Genomic DNA, 26,914 nt, shown 5'->3' with positions numbered 1-26,914 from the left:
GGAATCGAGCACGTACGTTGATCACGCTTATCGAGCCAACGTTGTCTGCTTTGGTTTTCAGCTTCGTTTGTAGCGACCGTCACAAAGAAAGCATTTGAGTGCATTTTTCTTCACGTTCTTTTAACGGCAGGTCGCTTTTTTGGTTTTGACTGAGGCGAACGAGTAAATATCTAAGCACGATGCTCGGCCTAGATTGCATTAGCGGGTAGCGTTTCGAAGGCGTTTCTTTTATCTCAGTATGCCGATATTCAGGGTCCTCTATAATACCTGCTTCTAAGCAAAGATCGCCGCTAGAGAAGTACTTTGGTTTAGGCTAGCTTGTTCATAGCTGATGTTGATTCTCAGGACGACCTGTGACCAGTAGCGCCTGTTATCTGAACACTGCATGTGGATGACTATGTTATAGGCCTTCGCGATACGGCTTAGGTACTTTATAAAACTGCAAGGATTTGCGCGACTAAACCTCAGTTGAAAGTTGGCGCCTGTCCTGCTGTTTTTGTGTTCCTCCTTTGTCCTTAATCCTTTCGCGCCGTCCTAAGATTCAAATTCATCGCAGCTGGGTTCTCTCTCCCGCTGCGTTATTTATCGAATATATCAACAGCACAAAATATCAGGCGCGCTATATGCAGCCGATTCAATGAAAGCCGTACCTGTTTACATCTGTTTATAAACACCTGTCTATAACGGCGCTGTAATCAGAACGGCCTATAGTAAACAACGCCGACGGCATCAGGAGAAATTGTTGGTGTGCTCTCGCCCTGCAGCAAAAGACATTTCGACGATTTGTCAGCACCGAAATCATGGTCAAATTATGGGAAGCAGTGCCTTATGTGCACAATATCAACACCTAAATTTTATATTTCGGCCCGGTTTGATCTCTTCTTCACATCCTACGATGACCTCCGGCTGATGCGCACGCTTTCTATTTTATAAGGTCTATGAGTGGCCTTTCCCTTATTATTTTACATTTCTTCTGCTAACGCTAAAAGAATATGTGCGTATCAGGCAATTGAGTTCTCTATTTGTGTATTACAAAATTTGAGTACATATATTTATATATGAAATGTATGATGGTAATTTCATACTGGTTTTGCCGAAATGAAGGATTATAGACCCGCCAAATGGTCCGAGGAGCGCTTTTCCCCCAAATTTCCCACCTGTATCTGATAGCAAATAAACATTTTTATTTCAATTTGTATCCAGGTGCAGTAGCGCCGAGTAGTCGCGCTCGCACGATACTGCTAGAAACGTTAACAGGCCAGCTTTCTAGAAACTCGAAGAAAGGAGAGAAAGAAAACGTGAAATCGATCACTATGCGAAATAGCCTTATTTACGGCTATCTTCCGCATACTAATTCTGCAAGACCCTATTTGCGGGTTTAATAGGTCTTGTATGAAAGTAAGCAGGAGCCGAAATGGAGCAAAACGACCTATACATAAGCATTCAGGACTAGTACGAGGACGCTCAGGATATGCATATAGGTCCTGTGTCTCCTTTGCAGACTCCTTTAACTCCTGTATATCACATGTGGGATATATATTAAGAGTTATCGGAGTTGTGAATAGGTCCTGTGTACCATGATACAGGAGTTGGATGGGCTCCTTAATCAGGATTTGTTTATGCAATTCTGAAAAGGCAAAGTTTGATATATGCATGCGGTGTCCCAGCTAAATTGAATCAAGAATAAAACAGGAAAGCCTTTTCAAATTTGAGTGAAATAAGCAGGAAAGTTTATTTGGCATTTCGATCTCTGCATGCGCTCCTGTGAGCGCATGCTGTAATTACAATCAACAATCGCTGCAGGTCTTCCGACCTTATGGCGCACGTTCATATCTGTAACTGATGACGAGTCTGCAATACGGAAGTGCAGGGAATAAATTCGCCTTTCCGCATGAACCTAAGTATGATCGAGCATGACTCAAAACACACGTCGCCGCCCACCAAGCTAATCATTGATAGCTGCATATCAACAGCGGTGTTTATTTAAGGGTTTGCATATGCAAAAGGAGTGATGGGAAGTGAAATACTGCCGCCGCTGCTCCGCTGGCAGCATGTGAAGTTAAAAGGTGATATAAGACAAGCGGCTCCGTACGAGATATATCTGTAGTAGAAAGAAAAATGCGCTCTAACACGGGGAAAAAAATAGCCAGTACGTAACATATTCGCATATTCGTAGGTGTATATACGTGCAAAAAACTGATACGTTTGAGTAATAGATGATATTGAATGATAGATAATAGGAAAGAAAAAGGTTCAGCGCGTTTACAGGGCAATCGTAGAAGAACGACCGGACTTGAGAAAAAGATGCAAAGTGCGAAACAGCAAAGTAGCAATAGAAAACGACGAATATAAGCACTGAAGGGGGTGCAACTTTGCTATAGAAATTGTTCGACTCACGTAATTGTAAATGGCCGCCTATGAAGCCCCGTATCAATCAACTCTTCTGGGAAACAAGGCTGTCCGATGCCTCCGCTGCTTTTAGCTCTTCACTTGGAGGCACTTTGTCAGAGTGGTTTACATAACAGTAGTATCCATAGCTTCCCTCTCCTTGGAAATGAGGTTAAAGTGCTTGCATATGCGGATGGTCTTGTGTTTTTCTGCACACACAAACCAAGCATAGAAAACGTTATATCCAGCATAGAACAATTTGGTATTGTTTCTGGTGCTCAGATGAATCACTCTAAGAGTTCCGGCCTTTGGTTTCGTTCGTGGGGCTCCACATCACCCCTGTATGAAGAGTTGAATGGTCATGTGTGCCCCCTAAATATCTAGGCGTTCCACTGAATGAATTTAGGTCAAGTGCAAAGTACTGGAAAGAGCGCGTTCCAGTCGTCCAGCGTTATGATAATACAGTTGTCCCCTATCGGCTTTCAGTATTCGGTCGGACTCAGGCTTGCAACATGTTTTTGGCAAGAAAACTTTGTTATGTGCTACAGGTCCTCCACTGTGCTAGGCCTTACATACAGCGTTTTCAGCGAATATTTGCGACGTTTATTTGGTCATCCAAGTTTGAACCGATTCTACGTCATAACCTATTCAGACCTGTTTGTGCAGGGGGCTCGGCTTAGTGGCTCTGTATCTAAGGCAGTTAGTTGCCCGCTTCTTCTTTTTTTCGTGATTGTTCACATCCGATTATTAGAGCCTTCCTACAAGTTAGTTTTATGAATCTGCTTCCCGACTTAGTGGTTTCTTCAGATTTTACTGATCGCCCACAGTTACTAGGATTTATGCAGGAAGTGTATGCTTCGATGCGGTTTTTGACAGTATGGTTCTCGAATGAGTGCTTATATTCTGTTTCGCGCAAGAGTCTATACACGAAATTGATGGCAATGCTTTTCCCGCCACCACTGTCTCGTTCTTTATACTTTCGCCTTAAGGGTCATGATGTGCTAAAGAGTTTGGGCCAGATACAAATTTCTCCTTGCACGAAAACATTTTTCTTTAATTTACACGCCGAAACTCTACCTGTTAACACATGGCTCCATAGAAAAAATGTTTTTGTATCTTCTGTAAACTGCCGTTTGTGTGATGTGCCTGAAACAATTGAGCACTGTTTCATTAATTGCAAAGACGCAATTTTTATTTGGTATGTGCTGCAAAGAACTCTAAAGAAAGACTTTGTCCTAAACTCGTACAGTGTGTGGTATCTTGCTGTTCACAATCTGATTACGAACCATATGACATGTTTTTCCTTATTGGACTTCATAGCCTGTGGAAGACGCGCATGTCGGATCACAACGCTGAACCCGTTGTTCCACCTAGACTCTATTTTAGCAGAATGACGCTGCAACTGAAGGACACTTATGATGAAAATTACCTTCAACCTGATTGGTTTCCACTGGTGACACGGTGCTTATCTTTGCCTGCCTTTTAGTAGTGTTTTCTGTTGTGCATCTCAGAAATGGCTGAGTGCATTGTAAATATTCTGTGTACATAATCCTTTTTGTACATAACCACGTATATTAAATACCATGTCAGAAAAAAAAAGAAAACGTCACCGTAGTATATAGTGGTTAGCGTGCTGGGTTGGTATGCGGAGTCATTCGTGAGATCATGGTTCGATTTTTGGCGAGGGAAGTTTCTTTTTTTCAAATTTTATTTACGTACATTTTTTATTTACCTGAACGTCTTCTTAGCCTGCAACCGCATTTTCCCTACAACGAGGGGCGATGACCACATTCTACAACGCACATAACCTGCGACCCCTGCGACTCCTACTACTCTTACCACTCCTACTACTCCTACCACTCCCACAACTCCCATGTCCAATAACCAGATATGAATAGGTCCTATATATATATATGTATATATATATATATATATATATATATATATATATATATATATATATATATATATATATATATATATATATATATATATATATGTGTGTGTGTGTGTGTGTGTGTGTGTGTGTGTGTGTGTGTGTGTGTGCGTGTGTGTGTGCGTGTGTGTTTTCAATAGGGCAGTGTTACAGTGCGAATGCGCCGGCTGCGTTTGCTCTGATAATACATTCTTGTGTATATTCTGGAAACCTTGAGCAGTATGGTATAATGCAATAGCCAGTTAACCAAGGTCAGAGGAGAGCCGTGCGCACCTCACTGCCGTCGAGTGATACCTGGAGTGCGTTTACCCGATAGAGATTGTTCTTATTTGCACAGTTGCTGTCTCTGCGGTGCTTTTATCCGCTGAAATGGTGCTGTACGTTCCAACATAAATAAAGGACAGAATCTTGACTATGCACTCCGCTTGGCATGTGCAGATGTTGTTATCTCGGGTATCAGATGAACAACTTGTACGTCAAAAACATGTTGCTTTAAAACTCGTTTCGATATTCACTCTCCCACTACTGAAGCACAGGAAGCACTATGCTGAAGCCAGCTAAACACATATAGAAGAACTATTTGACAAATTCAGGCTTCCAGTATAGGTCGAGGAAAAAAATTGGTAGTGTCTTAGCTCTGGTTAAGCCTGGTAAATTGCGTTAGCAATGGCGGCATGGCTACGCTTGTTTGTTTGCTTGTGGCGTAGCTTATGTGGTTCGATATTCTGGCTATAGAGTAACACATGACACACAATGATTACGAGTGTTCTTCCGGCGATTGTTCAGCACGCTGTCTTCGTTTGGTGGCGTTGCGGCGTTCCTGAGCAATCATATGTTCAGTAGTAGCCGACAAGGTGGAAGCACTCGGAGAGCTAGAACGTAGTCGCCGAGCTTCATCTTGTGCACGACGCTTAGCAGGACGTTCTTCACGTTATTCCACTGTCTCTTGTGCACGTTGTCGCTTCCTAGCCGGAGCTTGTTACCGACGCCTCTCGTTAGCAGCCTGCATAGCAAAGCAATCACGGCGAGGCCGAAGCAACCGGACGAGGCCGGAGCGAACTGAACAAGAAGGATACTGCGAAGGCAAAAAGAGCGCGAGGTGAGGTGTGCTTGGCTTCACCTGTTCCGACAGTGTCAGCTGCTGTAGTGGGCAGTGCCCGTTGTTGAACCAGAGAGTACCAAGTTGGGCACTTGCTCCTTCCACGTGCGATCAGTTATGGTTCAAAGACCGCCAATGGAGCACGCATGTTTCGCACTGGCCGGTATTGAAATGTCCAGAAAATTGTTTAGATCGAAAGTACTACTGAACATGGCCGAACCTAACCATGAATCTTTTGTGAAGCGTCTGTCGAGCTCTGAGGAAAAACACTACGGACTATAAAGTTAAAGAAACAGCACCCATAAAAGTTTTTCCGTGCCTATAACTCACACCCACAAGAAAGGATGCTTTAACCTCCAAATGCACCCGTTTGATAGGATCTCTGCTGCTGGTTGTATCGGCGCATCAGTGCCTCAATGTAGCCTTTTTGGTTGATGTGAGTTGTAGACACCGAAAGGGTTGCTATTTTGTTTACAGTTTAGATCGAGTCCGAACTCAAGAATAATATATCCCATGTGAAGAGAGTAGGGAATCTGGCCGTTATCACTCACAGCCACTCGCTCACGCTCTGGATTTGATGCCATCGTATTCATAAAATTGCACCGGTGCGAAAAGAATCCAATCACACCCCTAACACAGTTCCCTCTCATTGTGCGTTCAGCGTGAGGGACAGTTTCACTAATGAAGTTGATCTACACCCATGTTTGCAAAATACTTGGCTCAGTCAAATTATTTAGATCACCACCATCAAAGTAAGGTTGAAAAATCTGTACATATCAAATCACTATAGATATATGGAAAGTTTCACTAGGTATAAATTATTGGGCGCAGTAAAACCATCTCCCATTTTTTTCTTTTGTTTCCTCTTTAGTCTACGATTTTTCACCAAGCGGCCAGATAATTTTCAGATAGCCTCGGTTGCTGTCTATGTCAGGCCAGACATTTACGCAGTTACAGTCTTTGAAATTGCAGTTTTTTCAGCACCGCAAGGTCATCCTTGCTGTTACCTAAGTGATGAAGTGTGCCATGTGGTGCACGGGATATCCAAGGGCTGCTGCTACAAAAGAACAATACAGTGCAGTTATTTTCAAAAGGTGTGAAGGCTTGGGGAATGGATGGACTGCGCCAGTTAAACTAAACTGGCGAAGGGCGTGGGGGATAGATGGGCTTCCCTATACAGCAGGTGTTCTTGCTGTTTCTTCTGCTGCCTTCGCTCGTATACCGAGTGGTGTTGGTGACCACCGCTGCGTCCGTGGCTCAGTGACACATTGCGGTGCGGAGATGACGACTTTTCTTCTCGGACTGTACACGTTTATTTACACTTTTTACAATTGGCGTATTTACACAAATGTCGTCGGATGCGACATCAAACGTAGAGGACTAACTGCGACTGGTGAACGATCTGAGGTCAGAGGCAAGCAGAATCAGGCCTTGGCCTCCTGCTACACTTTAGGCCGGAGTCCCTTGAGACCTCCGTCAGCCTAGCCTCCCTCTCGAACAACCCGTCTGCCCTCGACTCCCGTCCGAGCCCCCCTTCTGCTCCGAGCCCAACTGTCCAACACTCGCTTTCTTAGCGTTACCCAAAATTCCAGTTTTGACCGTTGACCAATCAACGTACGCCACTCTGTGGCCAATAACATGCAGTCCTTTAAAATGGGCTGGCCAATCATTGTGCCACATATACCCTCTCCTACGCATGAAAACAAAACACACAGAAAGCACGCACTAAGCGGCGAGTGGTTGCGCACACAAACACATACATCTGCAACTTTTCCCTCTCCAAAATCCTCCCACGCAAGCGGCGCCAAGCAGTCGCAAAGACAAACGGCGTCCACGGTTACACTTCCGAAAATACATAAAAACACGCACGCGCAAACCTCAGGCCCAAACATTCCGATCCGTGCTCCTGGTCGGTTGCGCGTGGGCGGCGGATTCAAAGGGACACACAGGCGTCTTTTCGGGAAGACATGTCAACAGCGCGTTCTCCCCAGGTCCGTGTTACGCCGCGTTTCGGGATTTATGGCCTCCGCGCCCTCTCCACTCGAACCGGGAGACACCGCAGTTAGCGCCGAACCCACAACCACGCTGTGCGCTCTAACTGCACTGTTCTGCCTCCCTCGCGGCACGGGACGGAGAGAGCCGGCGGCGTCGCCCGCTGCCATGTGTTCTGGGCTCACTTCCGAGAAGCGGTCGTCTGCGCGACCGTCATAAATCTGCCCGCGTCAAGCTGCCCCTTGACCTTGGTCGCCCCTTCGAAATCTCGCTTCTGTGCGAAGCCCGCAAACTTAACTAGTGCCCTTCTACGTGCTTATATAGTAGTAATTTAGGCCAAAGAATCGTCTTAGTACCTCAGCCTGAAATCTTCTTAAAACAGTTTATTCAGGTCCTTGTTTTGACAATTTGTTTATTTTCAATGTTAGCCGCCCGCTACCGTAATATACTGGCAGTCAACGGCACCATTAATGTTTTTAGACTAAAGTTAAATGAACCGATCACAGATAATGATTCATCACAAAAGGGTAGCCAAAGCTGCTGTGAAGGGGACATTGTTAGTGGATTAAACACACTACTTTAGAACGTAAGCAGACCTAGAACTACCAGAAAGACGATACGATTGTCAGCGTATATCCGAGGAGTTCATGTTTCCCAGACGCAGTCACCTTCGAGACCATTTAACCAAAGAAATCGTAACTGGGTAAAGAAATTTCATGTGTTAAGACGAAAAGCCTATAATGGCTCATAAGGTCGGTGTTCACTTGTTCGTTCGGTCCCATTATAGCAGTCAGTCAGATGATGTCGTCACTCGAAACCGAAACTAACCTCATCAGAAAAATAAATACCTAGTCTCCACCTTGAATCGAAACTCCACCCCTCGTATGCCCAGCCGAGTCCTTTAACCAACTATGCCAACCCCGAGATTTTTTTCTTTATTGCATGGAAGTAGTTCAAGCCAGATTTAACACGGTATCATCCCGCAACATGTCATACACAGCCACACCAGCATCAAACTCTCACTTGGCCCGCACATCAAAATTCCAGGAGACATAAACATCACTCGATTAAACGTAACCAGACAGGAAGTCGATCCTGCACAGCATATACCCCAGCATCATAGCACATTGTTCCCTACTTTGATAAGCGTGGTGGCTCTGCGCGGCGATCTGTCATGCTGCCCGAGATCATGAAACGCGCATACTAATTCTCCTTAGCTACCGTAAGTATAATAGTTAAAAATAAATAAATTAATTAATATTGTCTTACCTGGGAATCGAGCCTCCCTCTCTTAGATCCACAGCCGAGCGCTTTAACCAACTGCCCTACGCCCGTGATCACCAAATACACATCGTAATTCTCTTTGTCTACAATGAAGATAATAGTAGCGATAACACTGACGCTTCAATTAGCGATAATGACAAAAGATGGCATCACCAATGATAAGGACGGTATAATTAGTTATATTGATAATGAGAGCGAACGTGTTGCTCCGTGTGCAGCAGCAATGCTCTCTGCAGTGTAGATTCAGCAGTGCTCTTGGAAGTTTTAAAAATAACACCCCTGATAACTCATAAAATGTTGTCCAGAAAACTTGCGATGAATGCCTGGAAGTGCTCGTGATTTTCTATAAAATTACACGCACCGGTGACTAAATTTTGCGGGGCAAGGTTAGCGACCCTAATGTATTAAGGTCAATCGCGGCCAATATTGCCTGCATTTGTCTGGTGGTGGAATGTCAAATATGAGCATCAGCTACTAGAATTTCATAACAACGGTTTCCTCCAAGCACACACCGTTCGTGTTTGACTAAAGAAAGGAGGCTTTAATATCAGCTGCTCCAAAAGGCGCCGTGAAAAAATGTCTTCTAACATTTTCAGCCCAAAACTGCGTACTCTTCGTTTGAGACTTTTGGGGAAACATGAGCTTTGCTTGACTGAAACGTGGGAGCATGGGCTGAAACGTGGAGGCTAACCAAGAGGGTTCTACTTAAGTTGAGGGCACTCAGATGGCTATAGAACGAAATATGGTAGGGGTAACGTTAAGAGATAGGAAAAGTATAGATCGGGTCAGAGAAATAACTCAAGTTGCTGATATTCCAATGGACATTAAGAGGAAGAAATGTGCATGTGCAGGACATGTAGTGCGAAGAGAGGATAACCGATGGTCGCTTTGGGTAACAAACTTGATTACAAGGGAAGGAAAGCGTAGTAGGCGGCGGCGGAATGTTAGGTGGGCGGATGAGGTTAAGAAGTTCGCTGTGTTCAAGTGGATGCAGCTAGCACAGAACCAGGTTAAAGGGCCCATGAAAAGCTTGAAGCCGTGCTTAAGAAAGGCGCACGAGCGGTTGGCGTGCCTTCACTAGTCAGCAAAGCGCAAAAAAAATTTAGGCTAACATCTTTAATAGCGCAGATATTCCATATTAAATATGACGCTCCTCCTCTCCCGTCGCTGTAGCCCTCAACTCATACACGCCGACGCGCCGGCCAAAAAAAAAAGAAAATGTCCGGGCCGACGCCCCGCCCATAATGCGTCACGAAGTGACGCCACCGACTCTCGGTTTGTTTACTTCCGGTAGTGCTCCGATTTCCTCCCCTTCGTGTTTGTGGCGGTTCGCGTGTCGGTCGCCATGGATCGCATGGATCCCGAGCTCGAAGCGAGGCTGCGTGAAGCCGCTGCCGAGCTGGACTTTGATCCATATGATTATACTCCGTTTCGTGATCCGCTAGACAGCGACGACAGCAGCACTCCATCGACTGGCCCTTCTGAACCACCCGCTGGCGACGGAGACGACGGCCTACCATGGTGCGTTCCGTGGCGCACGCGCCACTGCACATAAGTTATTACAACTTTCTTATTTCACGAAATGCCGTTTCGTGTTTGCTTCGTGGCCTTTTCACATTTTACTTATGCGCAGGTGCCGCTGCGGCCGCTGCGAAAGCATGCCCACACCTGAAGAAGATGTGTGCTGCCGCAGCATGCCGGAGGTGCTGGTGGTGTGCCAGCAGACGGCGGCTGCATTACGATCCACCCAGCGTTCCAAAGCGTGTGCCTAACGCCCGAAGTCCTTCGGGCTGTGCACATTGCACTGGAGGAGGAGGGAGCGAACATCGATGGAGACGGAGATGTAAACAAGTAGGTAGTGCGGAAGCGTCAGGTGACAGATTCGCATTATTATTATTATTATTTTTTTTGTATGATCCATTTACTGTAAAGCGTGGTATTTTCAGGCAGCACCGCTTCATAGCCTACAGCTTGTTTACCAAGTGGATTTGGGGCAGGCTGGGCGAAGGCAACAGGGTGGTCCTGCCAGCCTGCGTCGTTTGCCGGGTTCGGCGTGAATTTCCGTCGGCGAGCTACGTGGGATTCAGGCACCCTCCCCTTTAATCTCAGGTGATTGTCGCTTCACTGCATGCTGTATTCTAAACTTTATCACGTGTGCCAGGCGCACTGCTTCGAGTGGTGCATGGAAGTGCGTTTATTTTTAAGGTGGAAAAATAGAGAATGCTATTTTATGAACGCCAAGTTATGCACTGCGTCAAGTGTCTGTTTTGTGGCACTGTTTAAGAACAGACATCTCATTCCTCTAAAGTGCCAGAACTTGTAGATATCTAAGCAAGAAAGGTATAGAACTGTTACTTAGTGAAAAATAAAGTCTGAGAAGAAAATTCAAATCCTAGTAAAAAAAAAGATACACATCCAAAAACAATCCAGAATGGAGGACAATGCTGAGCATCGCCAAGTCTGCTTGAGCACATGCTTCCAAGCATCTACCATAAACATTCATTTATTTGGAATGGAATTTTATAGAAAAAAAATTAAAATCGAAACACAGTATGCTTGTGCCGAGGCAGCACAAGCATTCTGTGTTTTGATTGATACCGAGTGTGTGAGTGCTCAATACTGACACAATGAAATGAGTGCTTGAAGGTTTGTTTATTGATACTCCTAGCCGTGAATACATGACAACAGATCGCAGAATACATCCATTCCAGCAGTGGAGTAATACAGGTGAAGCACAGATCAAACCACAACTCTTGTTCCTGCATTTGCTGATCTGAATTATTAATTTGAATTTATTTACAGTCTAATACGCTTGCAGAGTGTTACATTTCTTATCTCCAAGCTGCAGTAATAGCTGGTCCCTTTCAGTTGTGTTTGCCAAAGTGTAGGGGCAGCACTGCATATATTCAAAACTTTGTGCAGGTTCAACCGTCCTTGAACCAAATTTCATGAGCGTTAGCCATCGGCCGCAGTCACAGTTGCTGCTGCCACTTTGATCTTGGCTCGCTTGCACTCTTGCTCAGCTTTTTGGCAATGGGCTAGTCTGGCTTCTCTTTGTTCAATGGTCTCGGCAGGCTGTCTGGCACGGTTGCAACCTCAGTCTTTAGTGAGGTGGCGTATGTGCATGGTGTATTTCCGTAAGTTTAATGAAGGAGAAGGAGTAGATGAAACATTAAGACGATGATCATTGTAGCGCACGAAAATGTCTTGCAATTAGAAATTGATGGAGGCGATGTTTACTGTACAGTGCGAGAGAGTGTTGTAGTTTCACTACGAGGTGTGATAGGTTGTGGCAATAGCATAGTGCTCTCGTGTCTAAGCTATAAAGATGACATTGTTTGCTGCACAGCGTGAGAGTTCAAAGTCAACATTGCATTCACTTTGAGGTTTGTGCACGGGAGAAGTAGAGCGAATGCTCTAAAAGCCTTATTTTAGCTGTCTCGGCTATCACCAGCTGTCATGCCTGGACATAATCCCCTATTTCTTGATTATCAGCTGTATCTAACTGTGCATTACATCGCTCTCCTTTCACAGTGAATATATGTACACGAATTCTGCCAGCTAAGGTAGCCACTGCTTCTCATTTTGTGGCCTGTACCGCAGGAATCACTTAGTTGGGCTGGGAGACCTTGTCATTGCCTGTTCTAATATTTATCCCTCTGGCATTTTATAGAGCGAGGAGCTTCTTTCATAATTCATTCATTTGGCACTGTTGATAAGGATGTTTTTAACTTGTTCTCTTGCAATTTCTGGGGCCTGAACTTTGTCGACAGCTTGGCTTGTTATCTTGCTTCCTTGAGATCTGTGAATATGTTTCTAGTTTTTACTGTCGCTTTTCTATCCGCATATCTCCTCTTCTGTGGCTTTTTTTCATGGTCGCTTTTTCCAGTGTTGGTGTTTACATTTTATTCATCTGTGCAGGATAGTCAAAGGAAAACGAAAGGCAGTATAGAACAGAGCACCAGATAGAAGGAACAGAACTGAAGGACTTACAGCTTTGCAGAAAAAGAGCACGATGAAATTTGCAAGGAGAGAAGAAGGGAGCACTTATCCAAGGGGAAGAGGTCACCTGCCTTGGGGCAGAGCATTCCGATCAGTTACGCGGGTGTGTGATGGTGGGCTGTCGGCTTTGACGGTTCCAAGCAGCCTCCACTGGCTTCTGCTTTGGTTATGTGGGCTGAGGCATTCCCCGTCTACGGTACGAGCAGTGCACTTTGCAACACACTCTCATGCTGTGCAGTAAGCATCGTTCTCTTCATCAAGTTCAAACTACAACGTACTGTTCAGCTGTGCGGCAAACATTGTGATCTTCATGAAGTACCATCTGCACCACTCCTTCATTTAACCTGGGTAAATATGGCATACACGTACGCCATCTGGACGAGTGCTGCCGAGGTTTGCTAGCGTAATGTCGGACCAATTTAAGCAGTGTGACATAATTCGCAGTGCTTTCACATTACTGCACCTAAGCAGAATTGAGTGCACTCGTGCAATTTCTTTTCTTGGGGGGGGGGGGGGGGGGAAGCAGTTCTTTTCACTGCACTAGAGTGTGCAGGTTGTGCCACAAATTTTTCTCAAAGTTGGCAAATCCCATGAATCCTTGCAGCTCATTGACCTTTTTGTAATTTTTTAGCATATGTAATACCTTTCCTGCAGTTTTGGTCTGTTCTATATTGTCACAAACTCCGCCTTAACGATTAACAGAGGCGCGGGATCCCCTTTACGGTTACCCGTCGTCCCTCTATGAGGTTTGAGAACACAGTTAAAAGTTAGGCCGGTCAACCAGTCAAGTGCGTGTGTTGGTGTGTGATCAAGGAATAAATTTATGCGTCACATTTTTAACACACAATGGGAACATATATAGGTAGTAGTCCAAATTACACTGCTTAAAAAAAATTAATAAAACACCAGGACATGATAGTAATAAAAAACGACTCAATAAATGACGAGAGAAAAAAACGATAATGAACAAACGCTGCGATAAAGAAGACTATAAAATAACAAAGCAAGTATTCCAGAGATAGTAAGGGCGAGAGTTACACAAAAACACAGCGTAAAATACTAAGCCAGGTCAAGGTTTAAACAAAGGCAAAAAGAATATTCAATTAACCGACAGTCTGTAGCAAAACGGATTCTCACAGCCTTCTTATCTAATGAGGTATCGTAATCGCAGAGTTGGTTGGTAGCGGCGGCCGTAGAGGGAGTGGGGACGACAAGTTGGTCGTGGGCTCGGTGAAAAAAACAAGACACTTTCCTGGAGCAAGTAGCCACGAGAGAGGCCCAGAAGACTGAATCTTCCCAGGGCACACTGCTGCGGCATACTCCGGTCTGCCTTTCTATACTCTGCTGGTTGCGCTGCGGCCCGACCGGCAAGGATGTGCTCTTCCCAGTCGCTGCCCCGGAGCGTCTTGTCGAAGCATGCTGTCCCGTTAGTTCCACTCTATATGTGAGCCAAGAGATCCCGTAACTTCGCTCTATATGTGAGGCATCTTGTGACATATCCTTGCTATATGCAGTAATGTTTTCTGAAACATTGCTTGCTTCTTCTCACTACTTGACCACTTGCCTGCCTTCGTGTTGCATGAAGTACTCCCACAAACATTTGAGCCTTTGTTGTGCAACACCAGTAGGATCTTTGCGACTCTGGTACTGAGGACAGCTTGCAACTTTCTGGTCATTCGTGTGGTGCATCCGTGGCCAGTAGAATCGCTCCCGAGTGCAGTACAAAGTTCTCGAAGATCCCAGGTGTCCCGAAGCTGGATCATCATGCATGACACGTAAAACAGAAAGACGGAAGATTTCAGGTATTACCAGCAGGAAGCGAAGGCCAGTGTCTGAGTAAACTTTTTTGTATAGCAGGCCATCACATAGGCATAGGCAAAACTGGCTGTTTGAGGTTGGGTCTTGAGCAGCAGCTAAGAACGACTCCAGATGCTGATCAGTGTGTTCCTCGGTTCAAAAGGTATGAGTATTTGGAAATCTCTGAGCGAAAGCAGTGACGTAATGATCAAAGTTGTCCGCGTCCATTCCGTCGTGGCAGGTGGCAACCAGGAGAGGCAGTCTCCATCTGCGTGCCGTCGGCCACTTTTGTGTGAAATGCTGTAGTCGTATTCTTGCAAGCGAAGTGCCCAGCGGGCTAGGCGACTAGACGGATCACAGAGATTGAGTAGCCGGCATAGGGAATGGTGATCGATTACTACTACGAAAGGCTCTCCGTACAGGTAGCAGCGAAACCGCTGCACGGCGAAAACCACCGCGAGACATTCCTGCTCGGTGATGGTGTAGTTGTGCTCAGTCTTGCTTAGAGTCCGACTGGCGTAAGCAATCACATGTTCACAGTCGTCATAGCGCTAAACGAGGACAGCACTGAGGCCTATGCCACTTGCGTCCGTGTGCACTGAAGTTGGAGCAGAAGGGTTGAAATGCCGTAAGATAGGATGTGATGTTAGAAGGAACCTCAGTTGTCGGAAAGGATGAGTCGCATTACCTCACCGACTTGAACTTGTGCAGTGTGCAAAATGGCTCCATTCTGCACAGCTAGTACACTGCAAGTCATGTACTTTGCACTGTAGCCTGGCGAGTCACAGCGACCATCCCCCGCCAGGTCTGTTGTTGTCCCTACAAGCTCACTAGCAAGTTCTGCTTGCCTTTACTGAAAAAGCTGCAAAGAAGGAGATGTTCAATTTAGAGGCTACAAACTTGCAGTCATGTGATTGCCTTAATGCATATTAGGATGAGGGGGGCAGGTTTCAAATGCTGCATTGCTTTTCACTTTTCTCACAGCACATTTACTAAAAAAAAATATTGCAAAAATTATGTCTTCAGTACTAGAGCATGCAGCTGGTCTATTAAACATGTAGCAAAAGGCAACAGAGATGTGCAGTAGCAGGTGCATTGCACTGCAATGCCTCCGCTGTTGCATATATGCTGATTTTATATGTTTTATATGTTGCATTGTAGCTTCAAGTTGTTGTCATGAAAGGATGCGACATCTAGTTATCGAGTTAATGACATATACTTTGACTTGAATGTTGTACGAGAGATATCCTTATTGCCAAACCTCATTTCTGGCAGGTAGCAAATATGCCCGTTGGTAGTTGTAGTAGGTCCTCTCTGTGATGCCTTGCACCCCAATGGATTGCAGGAACCGAAGAACTGAAGCTATACCGCAGCCAGAGAACAAGATGCCTGCAGCCAGGAGGACATTTCTTGCTGCCTTTCCTTCAACCAGTGGTTGGCTTTTCCAGAGGAAAGAATGCTGCAGTGAGCATGTCCCCTTCACAGTCACAAGGCTTCCCGCTATGCTAAAGTAAAGGGTTCTTGTTTGCCCGCACATTGTTCAGGTCTCAAGAAGCTGCCGCAGGCAACCCTCGAACACAAGGAATTTTCGTTCTTTGTAGAGGGGTTCCTCAATCGCTGACTGGGCCGTTTCATCCTGATGGTCGCTGAAAAAGAAGTGCAGTGACGTCAACGATTGGTGCCATGTGATTGTTAATATTATGAACTAATACGTAGCAGCCGTGGATGTTCATCTCGGAATGTCTTGGCTGTAAAATGTGCTAAATAAAGCTGCTGTCAAAGTTTATAGTAAGTATGCATTTTTTTTTTCATTCTATCAACAGGGAACAGAAAAATGCCATGGCAAATTAGGTACACTTTAGGGCTACGCAACTTATATTTTTTTCACAACAGAATCAAATATCCTTGTGCATCTTAGTGACTTGTTCAAATATTTGTGCAAAATTAAACTTCAAAGTGCATGTGATGGCTCCGTAGTAGCTCTAAAGACAGCACTAATGTACACTAGGCAGACACAGCATGACCATATTATGCAAGGAAAAATTGCCCTTTTGCTACCTGACGCAACTGTGAATATCCTAACACCACGTCCGAGATTAGTGGTGTGCAAGGTATGTATGAGGCATGGTCTCTATAGACTCAGCAAGGCAATATTTGTTGACCCATTGTGAGTATTACCACATCCTTAATCATAAGCCATGCATGAGAGTTATGAACGCTATCATTCGAATGGACTGTGTCTCAAGGAGGGTATATTTGCAGGTTTGAATGAGTGAATATGTGACACATAGGTGACATATTTCGTTAAGTTTTTTTTTTGCCTAATGAACAGTGCTTCATTGCCAAATTTTCTTGCCTGCCATAGCCAGCAAATGCACAAAAGTGGATGAAAGAAGTTCTGTTCTAACGAGCGGCCAGTGATAGCAGTAACTGGCCAGTGATAGCAGCCTGCCACCGACTTCTCTGGTGGCAGGCTTCTCTGTTTGAACCTTGGTGCTGACTAGAGATTTAAGTCGAATAGACACCTGTGTGCCTGGAAAAATTTCATATATTTAAAATTATTGGCAAGCACCCCATCTACGTTTAATGTAATCAATCATATAGCTCTTAAATACATTTTCACAACACTACAACATCTTTATCAATAATGACTTACCAACAGAATGGCACTCCCACATTGTGTTGCCACAGTATGCGTGCGAGTAGTTGAAGGCCCCGCTGGTGATGCTTCCTGCTGACAGATATTCATAATTATAATGATGGTTGCAGATTTGAAATTTTTCATGCTTTCATTTTCAGGTGCTGTATAGAGTGAACTGCCCGTAACAAAATGCAAACATTGTCAACTTGCTACGCATGCACAAATATTCTGAAAGTGGAGAACTGATATGACTAAAAAATTTGCACAGACAATCTGTAGTTTGTGGAGTTTCAAGAGCCCTGAAAAATTTGGAGGCATGTTAGCAGCACAAACAAAAGACACAGTGCAGGACAGTCGACTAATACACTGTTCCATGAACCAATCCAGCAGCTCATTATTTTTGAACGTCGGGTCTCCCATGTTAATCCAGTTATTATATGTGCTCCGAGTTTCTTTTTTTGGTGTGCCAGTGCACACCAAAGCCTTGCATCATCCACTAAACAAAATTAACTATTTGAACTCCAAAATAATCTCATCTATACAGGAAGAGCTACATTTTAATTGCTTCCAGAAGGTGCCTCAAGCGATGATCGAGCTTGTGCATGGAAGCAGACATAACATTTGCACTAATTTGCATAGCTTACTTACTCGGTCAATACAGCCATCATATGCAATATAATACAAAGCTGTTCAGTACAGTTGAAAATTAAGCATGTACATATGTCAAAACACTTGCATCATCCACTGGACAAAATGAACTATCCAAAATATTCTCACCTCTACAGGAAGAGCTGGGGTATTTGGATCACCTCCGGTAGGTGCCTGAAGCAATGGTTGAACACGTAACTAACTGCATGAAAGCATAATGACATAGCAACAGTTGTGCTAGTTTATATAGCTTCTAGCAATAGAGCCATCATATATGTGTGCAACATATTCCAAAGTTATATATGTGGCCTAAATATACATAAATATAAATATAAAAGTATATATACATTGTTATTAATACCATGATAACAGTACTAACCTGTCCAGAGGAAACCTGTGTAGTGCTGAGGTCTTTCGGGCTTCCTGGCGATGATGGTTTGCCATGCTAGGAAAAGGAAGGAAATTTGTGCGTAATCAACATTGTGTTAATGGCAGTTTTGTTATTCTGCACATGAATGAGAATGAAAGGAGACAACAGTCTGCAAGTGCAACGTCATAGGGGATACCTTCTTTTTTTTATCTATATACCACATGTTATTTTTCCTTCCACTTGGTATTTAATTATCTTTCTGCCTAAAATCGTTACAGGACTAATTCTGATCAATATCAACCACAAAAGTATTTAAAAAAACCTACATTTACCTTGGACTCGACTGTTAGCTCCTTTCATTAATTGTATCATAACGAGCCAATTTCCCCTTCAATTTTCCGCTTCATGAATGAGAAAGACATGCATATACAGGTGTTAAAAGGCAAAGATCAAGAGTAGACTAAATGCACTGTAAAATAAGCATATCTTTAGGTGGATGGGGGTGTGGGGGGGGGGGGGGGGAGGGGATACAGTTGGTCTGTATTGCTATTAGTGTGCTGGTATTTTTTTATTACAAGTCAGGCTTGGTTTATGGGGTTCAAAGCCCCAAATTCGACTCAGACGAGGCGCCGCACAGCACTGAGTGACATCGCACAGCACATGCACAGGTGCGGACGTAAGTAAACGGAGCAGCTAGGCTTTTTCAGTCAAATTAAAATAACGCCTTCCTCACTGGAGATCAGGAAATATTTGTCCGTGAAAGGGCACTTGCGTCTACTACCGGTCCACGCATACCACGACTACCAGTTTCAAATATGCACCGAGTGAAAAATTAAGAAAAAGCGTGCTCCGTTTACTTTTGTCCGCACCGGTACGCGGGCACCTGCCCTTCCGTCGAAAAGCGGCCGCTGTGCCTTGGGCACAGCAGTCGACCACCCTAACCCACTGCACCACCCAGGCAAATTATACTGCGATTGTTGTGATCGCGTACACGTTAGTGTATTTAATTCGTGGTTCCATGTGCGCAGGTCGCCTTATTTTTTTTTTTTCCTTATCCGTGCGCCGCAGGGCGAGAGCTCCCTTTCATACATTTTCAGCGCCTTAACTTGTGGTCCTCTCGCAAGAGCGGTTTGCGCGCAAGGAATCTGCGCATGCAAAACTTGCGCTAGGCTTCATGCGAGACTCCGCGCCATGCTACGCGTGTTTCCACAATAACTCGCAACCCAGAAAACTTACCATTCCAGGGAGAAACTGCGTCGGCAAAGCGTCGGACTTGAGGCGTCGACGTCTCACGTTGAGGCCAGTTTGCTGCGCCAAACTGGGATTATACTGGCATGCGTCACGGGAAAAGTGGCGGCCACAAACTCCGAGCTCCTGGCGCTTGTCCGACGATGACAGCCCGACGCGTTGGAGCCAGCTTTCCCGCGTGACACCTTGCTTTGTAGGGACACGATGTCGCATTATAACATATTTCCTGTCTTCAGCTTTACTGCCAACTACACAGCAATGGTGGTCCATTGCAGACCAGAAAAAAAAAACAGCAGCAGTTGGGATCGCGAGATTTCAAGACTGACAACCGGGCAACACGTGTTTTTGCGAGCAGACGGATCTCTCTCGGCCGGAAGTGTTCCGCTTCTATCAAGATGCGCGCAGAATTCTTATCTTTCTTTAATGTACAATAATAACTAACGAACAAAATACTACTTTCAGGAAGAATAGTGCTAATTTTAAAATCCATAATTGCAAAAATTACACGTGACGTCATATGGCCATCGCCAATGATAACGCTAACCCCAATGACGTCGCATGGGCTGGGCGGCTGAAAACGCACGGTGGTGAGTCGCCGAAATCGGCTGCGAGCGGCAATTTTCCAAAATTATTTGTAAATTACAGCTAACACGCAGAGCTTTTTGAATGTGATCTCGATGCTCACTAAGACCACCTCTAAACACATGTAGCATCAAAATACGGCCGTAAATGGCGTTTCAGGGGCCCTTTAATTGGAGAAATATGGGAGAGGCCTTCACCCTGCAGTGGGAATAATCCGGCTAACAATGATGATGATGATGAGCCTTGCTTTACCGTCTGTGCTATTCAGCGCTTCTCGTGGTGAACAAGAAACCGTTCGCTCCGAAGACCGTATGATGGTCAAAATAGTGTTCGAAACCCTTGTCGGATGCTGCTTTTGAGGGAAATTTTGAAGCTTCGTAAAACTTAGAGAATACGGTGCGCTGGCCTTGTTCATTGTTCTCCTTGCTGGCTTGCTACTGCATGGAGCCTACTGAGAGTGGTTCAATGCATTTTCAGAACGCATACGGTGTCGAAGTTTACCGCATCGTATGGGCTATGACTGTGGCGCGGGACGGCCTCCGCGACATGAACACGCTGTACGAAGAGGAGAACCTGCGCCAGGTGCTCGAAGGGACGGCGGTGATCATGAGCGACCACACCTCGCAGCAGTATCACATGTCACGTACCTGCCGCCGGCGGCTAGCTGCCGGTAGCTACTACTTCGGCGAGGAGAGTTCCTACCCTACCAAGCTGGCCATGGCCATGAGAAAAGGAATCGACCTTGGCCTCCTGCGTCTCATAGACAAAAGGTTTGATCGATCAGACTGCGGTGGAAATGCTGTCGCACTTGTAGTTTAGAATTGCAATGACGTAACGTGGCAAAGATTTAAGAGCCGAAAACGTTCCCTCTCAACCGGAAAACATTATCCATGCTATTAGTGCAGCGTTTAGCACCAACATTCAGCAAATCAGAGCCGGGTTGAGGCTGGAATTATGCTATATGATTCCCTTGCCTCGTTTCATCTTAGTCCCGCGTCTGAGGTGTTAGGTTCATATACACGATCGCCAATAATAGCAAAACCATCAAGGAATGCAGAGAGTATATTCCCCGCAGATATAAAAAGCTTGTAGCCAACCACATACAGAGAGAAACCGAATACAGACAACTTTAAACATAATGAGGCAAATTCAAATGCGGGGATGAAGACAACTATCGCCACAGCCATCTTCCTAGCATGATGGAGTACAGAAGCTGGTTAAAATAGCACTCTCTATTGCTTTGTCTTAAGGCGAGTTCACTATCGAAAGTGGAGGAAGTCGTGTGAATTTTGTAACTCCACACTTTGCAAAAGGAGAGACTCAAACTAACTCAACCAAGTGGTCAACGACCTCTTCCGATCTGTCCCTCTCTGACAAATATCTTTCGATACTAGAATATGGCGATACCAGGGTACGAAAAGGAATACACGATTATTATAAATTATCTGGCTATACCCGAAAACAAACCCAGTTTAGGAACATGCTGAGTGCAGCGAAAGAAAATTTGAGAAAAATGATATAGGCTCGAACGTCTGCTGCTAATTGTGTCGCAGGGTGAGCTGGCTTGGAGAGAGTGGCATAATCCAGGCCTGGATCGAAGCGGAGCTGGGCGACTGGCAGTCGTGCCTGTTGGGAAGTCACGAGGATACCTACAACGCTCTCTCCCTGTTCGAGGTCCAGTCTGTATTCTTGCTGTTTCTCACCACCGCCGCCTTGTCCCTGCTCGTATTCTGCGTAGAAATGGCAATCGCAGGTGAGCAGCAATAGCATGTTTGGAATGGAACAATTTTACTATGCTCTAAATGATACGCATTTGATTCAAGCGCAAACTTCCGTGAATGAGATTTCGGCGAGATCATCAATGATGATTTCGGGATAAAACGCTGCAGCCGAAGTTGCGGAAACCAAAACGCTTATGGTCCCTAACACAGCACATTCGAAATGAGCAGAGAGACAGGAAGGTGCCTCGGCCTTGTCCTCTGGGCTTCCCATTGTAATGAAATAAAAAATCTTGAAAATGACCAAAGTACGAGCAACAAACCTTGCCGCAAAGTGGTAGATACTTGCGGTTGCCGTATTTGTTTAATTCTGTCTGGAGAATATAAATCATGAGTTTTCCAGCAGGCTCTTCACTGGTTTTATACGCACATTTCTCGAGAAATGTGGCACGAACTGGTCTGGCGAACATTTCGCCAGAAAACGTGGCACAATTTTTTTTTTCACCCTAGATTGCCTTTACCTTGAGCACCGCATTTTTGAGCATCGGGACGGTGTCCACTATCAGCTTCACCTGTCGTCAGCAGCGACTGTTCATAGGCATGGAATATAGCTCACTAGGTACTTATCACACGTCTTGTTTCTCGGATCTTAACATGGGAGACGCAGAACACAAGCCAGCCACCAGCTAAGGCACGAGCAGAGGAAGACGTAGCGCACATATGAACAGCATGCCTTTTCAGACTGTTCCTGGCGGTGCAGGCCGTGCAATATTTGATACCTTTATTACCAAAAGTAAAGCCCCTCTTCCCGCTTTTTTTGCTGTTTAAAAGGTATTCGCGGCAGGTAGCAGTCACTTCAAAGAACTAGGGCTCTTCACACTTGTACCTAAGCTGCAACAAATAATTTGTAGCGTAAAACATCACTACGGGGACCACAGCTAAGTTTCTCTTGAGCCGCTCATTATGCGCATGCGCGAGACCGGCCAAATTCGAAGCAACCTACCGGAAGTCTTATGCCCAATCACGATTGAATTTATACTAATAAACTTTCTCTTCCACCGGGGAATGGAACCACCATCCCTTGGATCCCCAGCCAAGCGCTTTACCACTGCGCCACACTCCGGATCATGAAACGCTCTTCGTAATTCCCCTTGTCAACCTTGAGGATAATAGAGGGATTCCGCGAATAACAGATACTGCGCCATTCCTTTCCTATAAACGAAGTATAGAAAACCGGAGAAATTTGATGGGTTCCATGAAATGCTTGTTGTGTTCGACAAAGGGTGCGCAGTGTACCGTCACGACAAGCCGCTTTCCTAGAGCGGCCGAGAGAGGCCCGGAAGACTGAATCATTTCAGAGCCCACTGCCGCGGGCGTTTACGCTGTACACTACGTATATCCAGACATAGCAGAGCTAAGCTACTGCCAATTGTTTCTAGAATCAGAAGCTGGTCGATATGTATTTCAGCTGATTACAGCGAGCCATGGATAATCTGGAGAGCGCTATGAACGCGAGACGGAAAACTAGATTTATGCCGCAATCCTGTGTTTATCTTCTGAGTTGAGCGGGAAGGTTTAGCTTGTGTGAATCAGTATTTAATTTCTGTAACAAAGTACATGACTCCGTTGCCACATAACATCTGTAACTGTTTTCTTGTTTACGGTCAGGTACAGTTTTCCTTTAATTGAATTTTCCTTTGGCTCTTGCGTTGTTCCAGTTAACTGATTTTGCCATGGTATAAAAGTGCACGTTTTCAGTAAAATATTTTTAGTAGAGAGAATGTGCCAACTTCTTTCTTCATTTCTCTGGTTGCCTCTTTTCGCGCTAAACGTTTGAGATGAATAGAAAACTCAGGAAAGTCGCCCTTTTGCTTCACAGATAAGGGTTTCTATGTGTACTATTCCAAAGACAGATAAGCCACATATGAATGATAGGGATGTTACACGACCTCATTTCGACAAATTAGAAGGCACGATGTTAAAAAACAATATTGGATATGCTTTGTCTCGCCCGTTCAGTTTTGCTAGTTCATTCTGCTCTTGCTGAAAGTTCTACGTACTGACTTGTGAGGAAAGCACAAGCCTTGTTATAACCTTGTAAACTCTGTTGCGTCATGTTGCATGCCGTTACATGCTATATATACTAGGTGTACCATAAGGAAAACCTGCCACTAATTTTTAAATGAACAGCTTTAAAAAAACAGTGCTCGAACTTCTGTGCACATTTTGGCGCGAGGCGAACAAGACTAGTCATAGCGCCGAAGGTGATTACGTGTTCTACATTATAAGGACATATATTTCTATTGCTGAAGTCATAGCGCCGAAGGTGATTACGTTTTCTACATTATAAGAAATTATATTTCCATTGCTAAAGGCTGTCTATAAACACAAATAATTGCTTTCAGAAACGTAACTACAATACCTAAAAATGTACTTTTCATAAAATTTTCAGCGTGCTTCATTATTTGCCTGTTCTTCGATGTCCGCAAACATTAATATTATAGTTTCTAGAAGCTTTCCGTTTACCCCAAAAAGCCTACTTTAAGAAAATAATGGCTTCCTTGCATGAAAAAGTTGGTGCTTGTCACGTCATACGGTGGGGCGCAGCGAATTGGTGTAAATATGAATATACGTGCTGAATGCGCACACCAAAAGGGAATTACTGGGTTACGGCGTTGTCAATTAGTTCTCGCTGGTCGTAAATGCACACAATCTTTTCTTCTCCTGGCTGCAACGTTCAATATAAGGATAAGTAATCATATGAGATTATCACTAAGAGCGTAGAACGAATATAGCGTGGTTAGAAACAAAGCAGACAAAGCTAATACCACACAATACAATACTTTTATTCAACATCATCAGGATATTGGGGGCGCCGGGAAAATGCCAGTAATGCGGCTTGACGAAGCCGACGCACCCAACAGAGGCAGTTTGGTAGTGGCACACATAAAAACCTAGTTGAAATAAAGAAAAGCATCGGTTAACATTTAAAAATTGAGAACATGAAGTAGCACAGGTATCAGACAGTTGCTCATAAACTCTGATTCGTCATTTAATAAATTTGGGAGAGTGAAAGGCGACATTTGACAGCCGTAATTTGTGCGCTTCTTAGGTAACAACCATTTAAAACTTGTTCTAGTTGAGTACAAATTATGTTTATACTGTAATCTTGACAGTTGTAACATTTAGGTAGCATTTGCTACCCAAACAAAGTGATAAACCCGATTGCCAGCAAGAGCACTAAGCGTAAAGAAATTCCCACTAACAAGACGACAATATTATATCATTGTGTACAAGGACATTTGTGCAATAGAAAGTGAGAGGAACTTTTATTTAAGCCGCAGTTCTGTTGCCAGGATATTTGAACCTTCTGAAAATGTGAACCTTCCTCAAAAATAATGATTTATCCACATCACCTCCTCTTTGGCGAAGCCGGAATACTACAGCCAATGAAGAAAAAAAAAATAGACATTTCAGATGTTACAGGGATGTTTAACTGGTGGCTCATCATCTATTACACGCAATCTGTCCGTGCAAAAAAAAATAAATAAATAGGAAATATTTCGTGCGCCCATATAAGCGCGAACATCGTTTGTATACCCTTCAGCCATAACATTTCTTATTGGTGTGCAGCTATGACGAAATAAGAAAAAACAACAAGAAAACCTATATTTTTATATAAACAGCGCGAAAGACGAGGACAAAGATGAGAAGGACACAAACACAGCCCTTACTGTCAACTAAATTTATTCCCAGAAGTGTGCAAGAATATATAAGTGGCTTGAAGCGTGACAGAAAAAACAGATGCAATGCGCATGCCGAAGCCAAAGCCAATTATCTCGTTTTACGCCTTGCCAAGAACGCCAGCTCTTTGTCTGATAACGCAGGGGAAGGAGTGCTAACGCAAGGTCTCCAAGCTCCAAAATTTTTTCAGCTTCAATTTCTTCCTTGTGATGCGGTCTTTATTTTTCCTGTCAGTATTGCATTTATCGAAAAGGGGTTTAATTTATATTTTACATTCCTCAGTGCATGTGAGGCAGTGAAGACGCAGGTTATGGTGCTTGTAGTGTTTCACACCCTTTTTATCGCCCCGTTTGCCCTGCACTTTCCCACATGACAAAAAAATCTCGTAGACTAGTTCCTCAGTGCAGTCAAGAAATCTGTTCCTAATTTTTGTCTTGAAAGCAAGAGTTGGCTTAGTCACGGGATGACTAACGCGATTAAGCATTGGCATTGGCAGTTTACACGGTGCGGAGAAGGCTACTCGTACCTGAGAACGCTGTGCTACCATTTTTAGATTATGTGACATGTTATGAATGTACGTGATCACAACTGTCTTGTTCTGCTTATTCGAGTTATCAGATTGTTGGTTATCTTCGTTTCTCCGTTTCAGCCTTACAAAGCCTTCTGCAACGGAAATCTGCATATGAATCTGGTAGACTACGGCCGCTAATCTAGATGATTACCGGGCGAAACTAAAGTCAGTTAGGTGCTTACAAGGATTTTTTGAACGCATTCTTAAAAAGCGAGGTGACTACGACTCTTTACCAGTTTAGAATGCGCCGAATGAACCTGCAGTAGTGGCTACTTGGAACGCGCTTCATACGCCAACACAAATCCTTCTCAGGAAATATAATTCTTTAAGTCTAAAAACCGAATTGCCCCACCTTCTGGAAGTTAGTGGGTTAAGAAACTCACAAAAAACGATGAGTGTAATTAAAATATCATGCTTGTAAAATCCAGAGCTGGTGTCTACAACCAGTAAAAAGTTGTCTACGAATCTAAACACTTTAATAAATCCCTCTTGACTGTCTTCAAGTATCCGGTCATATTTAGCTAATAGTAAGTCGCTAAGAATTGGAGCTATGCATGAGCCAATACATATGCCATTTTTTTGAAGGTAAAAACTGTCTTTCCATTTAACAAATGTTGAATTAGGATAAAAACGTAAAAGTTCTAAAAACCTATTCCTGCGGAATATTGAAAGGCTACCACTCCAAGTTCATCGATATATTTCTTGACAGATTTTAACAAATTATCTTTAAGCAGAAGGTAATACAAATCCTTGATAGTAATTGACATTGCACTGAGACGGTTCTTATGGCAGGCGTTCATAAAGTTATCTTCGCACGTCTTAACCAGGAATGAATCGTTTACCCGCAAAAGGGCCAGTTTCTGTTGCAAAAATTGGGCTATTAATTTCTGCAGG

General features: G+C 44.3%; 1 pseudogene; it reads left to right on the top strand.

Annotated features, from left to right (window-relative positions):
- Nucleotides 1-2,463: 2,463 nt before the first annotated feature.
- LOC146193783 (uncharacterized) lies at nt 2,464-3,874 on the top strand (annotated as a pseudogene).
- The last annotated feature ends 23,040 nt before the right edge of the window (nt 3,875-26,914 follow it).

This window comes from Amblyomma maculatum, chromosome 4 (assembly GCF_055883805.1).
Source record: "Amblyomma maculatum isolate TAMU_Amacu chromosome 4, ASM5588380v1, whole genome shotgun sequence".
NCBI classification, from domain to species: Eukaryota; Metazoa; Arthropoda; class Arachnida; order Ixodida; family Ixodidae; genus Amblyomma; species Amblyomma maculatum.
The sequence above is the reverse complement of the archived record's forward strand: the minus strand, read 5'-3'. Positions and strand labels throughout refer to the sequence as shown.